Source organism: Mastigoproctus giganteus, chromosome 1 (genome assembly GCF_048544385.1).
Source record: "Mastigoproctus giganteus isolate SK-2022 chromosome 1, ASM4854438v1, whole genome shotgun sequence".
Classification (NCBI taxonomy): Eukaryota; Metazoa; Arthropoda; class Arachnida; order Uropygi; family Thelyphonidae; genus Mastigoproctus; species Mastigoproctus giganteus.
In genome coordinates, this window is record NC_143575.1 from 15,212,573 (window position 1) to 15,218,572 (window position 6,000).

Here is a 6,000-nt window from a genome sequence, read left to right on the forward strand (position 1 = left end):
GAGGCAATGTTAGGTGGGTCGGAAAACTGCTAGATTGGGGGGATACAAGGACTAATAGATTAACAGTAGCCACTGGCAGAGGTGAAAGTGATTCTTGCACTGCTTCTATTGGAATGAGCCGCAGCCTGGAAAATAAGATGCAGGATATTTCAGAGACTGCTGGGAATCATTGGGGTACAAGTAAACACATGGGTTGTGTTAGGGTAGCTAAGAAAAAGAACAGGTGCATGTATACTTGTGTGTACACCAATGCTAGGAGTTTAGTAAATAAATTTGATGAATTTGAGGTATTGCTCAAAACATCAAAGGCAGATATTGTGGGGATTTCAGAGACGTGGTGTCACACAGATATAAGAAATGCAGAACTGGAATTTGGGGAGTACAATGTCTACAGAAAGGATAGGAAGGGAGGAGGGGTTATGCTATTAGTTAAAAAACACATAAAATCCAAGGAAGTGAAGCCAGTCGACATCGCTGGACAGTGCAGTGTCGAGTCAGTTTGGTGTGACATAAGCATTGGGAGATCAAAATTGAGAGTAGGAGTGTGCTATAGGCCTAATGACTCTGATGAGTATAATAAGAAACTGTTCGGAGAAATAGAGTGGGCCAGTAAATCAGAGAGTCTTATAATGGGGGATTTTAATTTCCCAGATATTGACTGGAATTTGGGGGCTGGTCACTCACACAGTAGCAAGGCTTTTGTGGATTTATTGGATGATTGTTTTCTACATCAGCATGTTCGGGAGGCAACTAGAGGGAGTAATACTCTTGATTTGATTATCAGTAGTGATTCTTCATGCATAAGAATCTGCAGATAAATGAACCACTTGGTGGCAGTGATCACAGTGTGCTGAAGTGAGAGTTACTCAAAGAGGTAACTAACATTAGGGGTAAAGGGAAGGGGTATTGCTTTCGTAAAGGCGACTACAATGGACTGAGACAGTATTTAAATTCTATACAGTGGGATCAACTGATGATATTGCCAACAGCAAATTCAAAATGGGAAGCATTCAAAGAACTTATCGTGGAAGCTACTAGGCTTTACATACCAACTAAGAAATATTGTTCAAGGTTTAGGCCTAAATGGTTGTCAGATGAACTAATGAGGCATATGGCAGAGAAGAAAAATGCATGGGATACATACAAATTAACACGTGACACGGACGCCTATGATAGATACAAGTTGATCTGTAACCAAGTTACAAAGGAGGTTAGGCAGGCGAAGGCAGATTACGAGAGATCCTTGGCAAGGGATGCGAAGAAAAACAGCAAAGAGTTCTTTAATTATGTAAACTCTAGAAGGAAGGGGATGAATCAGATTGGTCCACTTGAGATCGATGGGTCAACTGTTGATGACCCTGCTCGGGTAGCTAACAAACTAAATGAATATTTTGCATCGACATTCACACATGAGGAGTTATTCAGCGAGGGGAATGCCAGAGGTGTATTCAACTCTAGCAGTAAGCTAGAGAATCTTGTAATAACTGAGAGCAAAGTGGAGGAGAAATTGTTGAAGATAAACACAAGAAAGGCACCTGGGGTGGATGGGATCTATCCAGTTATATTAAAGGAGGCAGCAAAGGAGGTAAGCAAACCCTTAGCCATAATTATGAGAGCTTCCTTGGACTCAGGGGAGGTACCCATTGACTGGAGATGTGCAAATGTGACCCCAATTCACAAAGGGGGATCAAAGGCTGACACAAGTAATTATAGACCTGTGAGTTTAACTTCTGTTCCCGGAAAATTAATGGAGGCACTGGTGAAAGAAGCACTGCAGGATCATCTAGACAAGACTTCAGTTATAGCTAGGACACAGCATGGTTTTGTTAAGGGGAAGTCTTGCCTGACCAATTTGATTGGATACTATGATGCAGTCACAAAAGAACTGGATGCAGGGAATAACTTTGATATTATATACTTGGATCTTAGAAAGGCTTTTGATACTGTTGCACATGGAAGACTGCTGCACAAATTGGAGCAGTGTGGCATTGGAGGCAAGTTGCTGCTATGGATAAAGGGGTGGTTGAGGGGGAGAAGACAGAGAGTGGTAATCAATGGACACTGCTCATTGTGGACTAATGTTATTAGTGGAGTCCCTCAGGGTTCAGTATTGGGGCCTTTATTGTTTTCTGTATTTATAAATGATATTGATGATGGTATATCAGGCTTAATGTCCAAGTTTGCAGACGATACGAAGGTTGGCAGGGTTGTCGAGGACACTACTAACACTATGCTGCTGCAACAGGATTTGGAAAGGTTGAGCAGATGGGCTTCGAGGTGGCAAATGAAGTTTAACATTGACAAATGTAAAGTACTACATATGGGAAACAGCAACCCCAGAGCAACGTATCAACTCTGTGGTACTACACTGACAGTGGTAGAGAATGAAAGGGACCTGGGGGTGGTGGTGCAGGCAGATATGAAGTTCTCTGAGCAGTGCAGACGAGCTGCAAGAGTAGCTCATGGTGTATTGTCAATGATATATAGGAATTTTTCTAGCAGGGATAAGGAGGTGATTATTCCCTTGTATAAGGCAATGGTCAGGCCACACCTAGAGTACTGTATACAGGCCTGGAGGCCTCATTTCAGGAAGGATGTAGAGCTGCTGGAACGAGTACAGAGAAGGGCAACTAGATTGGTGAATGGGACAAAGGGGTTCTCTTACGAAGAAAGGCTTAAGTTTTGCAAATTACAGTGTCTGGAAACTAGGCACCAGCGGGGTGATCTGATAGAGGTGTACAAAGCCTTGAATGGTTTGAGCATGCTCAATGCTGATGGGATTCTTCCTCTAGCTCAGAAAAATCACCTGAGAGGGCATAAATTCAAATTGAGGAAAGACAGATGTAGGATAGATGTGCGGAAATTTGCCTTTAGCCAGCGGGTGGTTGGTGGGTGGAACAGACTTCCATCCCTTGTCGTGGAAGTTGATAGCCTAAATAAGTTTAAGGCTCAGCTGGACAGGTATTTCGAACGAACAGAGGGGTGAAGTGGAAGTGGTTATTTTTATTTATTTATGTTACTTTTTTTTTTTTTTTTTTTTTTTTTTTTTTTGGCTGATGCTGCATAAGCTTGCTTTCTTGCATCAAATGCCTCTACTAATGCTAATGCTAATCTGTTAGTATCAACATCAGCCATTTTCCATCCATTGAAGGATGAAGGCCACTCCAGCAACTTTCCATTTACTACCCAAAAACTCATGAATTTCATCTATCCATCTCCGCCTTTGTCTTCCAGGTTTTCTTCTAGCTCCTCTTGGGTGCCATTCTGTTATTTTCTTAGTTCATCTGTCATCATGTCTCCGAGCTATGTGTCCTGCCCAAGACCATTTTAGTTCTTTAGTTTTGATAAGAATGTCCTTTACTTGAGTTTGCTGCCTAATCCATGTGTTACTCTTATCTAACAGTCTGATTCCCAATATAATTCTTTCCATTCTTCGTTGTGTAGTTCTCAGGTTCTCTTCCATTCTTTTGGTGAGTTCCCAAGTTTCATTTCCATAAGTCATGGTGGAGAGTATACATTGATTCATTATTTTACAGTTTCAGACAAACTGGGATATTGCTCATCAGTATTTGAGTACATTTCCAGAATGATATTCATCCAATATTTATTTTTCTCTTGACTTCCAGCCATTTATCATTATTACAGCTAATAACTTGTCCCAGATAAGTATATGACTCCACCTTTTCAATTACTGCTCCTTAAATCATTATTTCCCTTTCTGTGGCATACTTGTTCATCATTACTTTTGTTTTAGCCATATTCATCTTTAGTCCAAAATCCTTACTAACTGTGCATAACTGATTAAGATTTTCCTCTAATTCTTTGGGATCGTGGCTTATGACCACAGTGTCATCTGTAAATCGTAAATGATTTAGGTACTCTCCGTTCACATTGACTCCTTTCTGCGACCTGTCTAATCTTCTGAAAGCTTCCTCACGGGCAGCAGTAAACAGCTTGAGAGTATTGTGTCTTTCTACTTTCTCGAATTTAAAATCGAGAACTCCTTTCTCGATTTTAAATTTACTACTGTCTTTGTCTAGTCTAATAAAAGAGGTAGCACTCATATATTTTCTTCAAAATCATAATATATAGGGTATCTATGCCTTGTCTTTCCAGTACCCGAAACATTGCCTTATGCTGTATGGAGTCAAATGCCCTTTCATAATCCACAAATGCCAGGCATAATGGTGTTTTATATTAATTTGCTTTCTCCATTAGCTGTGATATTACGTGAAGGTGATCCATAGTTGAGAATCCTGTCCTAAAGCCAGCTTGCTCTTTCGGTTGATTCTCATCAAGTATTCTTTCTAATCTGTTCGTATTGACCCTTGTGAACAACTTGTAGATGTGGGATAACAAGCTAATTGGTCTATAATTTCCAATTTCTGATTTATCTCCTTTCTTATGCACCAAAACTATGATTGCATTATTCCACTGCTTAAGCGTCACACCTTTTCTAATGCACTTTGTGAAGAGCCTTCCCAGTTTTGTATTATGTCTCTTCCTCCCAATTTTAACAACTCTACAGTAACTTCATCTTCCCCCGGGGCTTTCTGATTCTTCATTTTCTTCAATGCATGTTCTACCTCATCAGGAAGAATATCGGGTATGTTGTATATGTTGCTACTTTGCAATCCATCTTCCCCACTCCTGGCATCATTCCCTCGCTCCTTGTATAATTCTCAATAGTAGTCTTCTGCTATTTGAATTATGCCTTCTCTGCTGTTTATAAGTACACCATTGCTATTCTTCAGTTTCGGTATCATTTGTCTTTCTGTATTACTGTTCATGGCTGCTGATTTAAATCCTTTGTTTTCCCTTAATGTTTGTTCTACTTTTCTTGTGTTAAATCTTATGCCCTCTCTGAGTCTCTTTCTAATTGTTTTGCATAGCTCAGTATACTCAATTTTCTCCCTGTCAGTGTTTTTCTTGCTCTTCATTTGTCGTCTTCGGTTCATCATGACAAGTGTTTCTTGACTAATTTTTTCTTCTTTGGTTTTCTTTTTACCTATAGGTTTCTTGGGCTTTATCACTTTCAGAAAGTTGTAGTGTTCCTCGTCGATATCTTGGTCCTGAGCAGTCTGCAGAAGCTCAAACTTGTTCTTAAGTTCCAGTACATACTGCTTTTTGTCCTCCTCTGTTATCTCAAAGACCTTTGTATTATTTACTCGAGTCACTGTTTTCCTTTCCTACATCTATATCAAGTGTACATCTTACCATTCTGTGATCACTTCCAACATTTACCTTATTCGAGACGGTAACATCATTTCACAATATATCATTCTGTTAGTGAGAATGAAGTCGATTTCATTAGTTGTTAATCCATTTGGACTCTTCCATGTCCACTTGATGTTCACCCTTTTCTTGAAAAACGTGTTCATTACTGACAGTCCTTGAGATTCTGCAAATTCCACAAGTCTTAGCAGATTCTTAGCACCCTCTTCTTCCACTCTGATCCTCTCGCTGCCGTAAGAGGGAGAGAGTGAAAGCTGCTGGGGACTGAGGGCGATTTCTTTTGTCGTGCTGTCATATGCTGGAGGGTTTGGTCTTTTCCTCTTCACGCTGACCAGGTGTCTTGAAGAGAACCACTCTACACGTTCGTTGCAACCTAAGTGACGTAACAGGGCTTACCACGAGAAGGTGTGCATGAGTGGATTTTAGGGAAGCAGGCCAACCGGACTTCTCCTAAATCTTCTGTAATAGAGAGATATTGGATCCATCAGTGTTTTAGGCGAGTGTCTGATAACACACAGGATACCTATTCCCCTCTAAGCCCTTCCTCTCTTATACAGCAAAATTTTGATTGAATTATTCCACTCCTTAGGTGTCATGCCTTTCCTAATTTTTGTCTTGCCAAAATACATTAGTCTTGCCAGTTTCTGTGTCATATCTCATCCTCCTAATTTTAACAACTCTTCAGTAACTTCATCTTCACTCAGGACTCTCTGATTCTTCATTTTGTTAAATGCACATTCTATCTCATCAGGAAGGATATCGGGT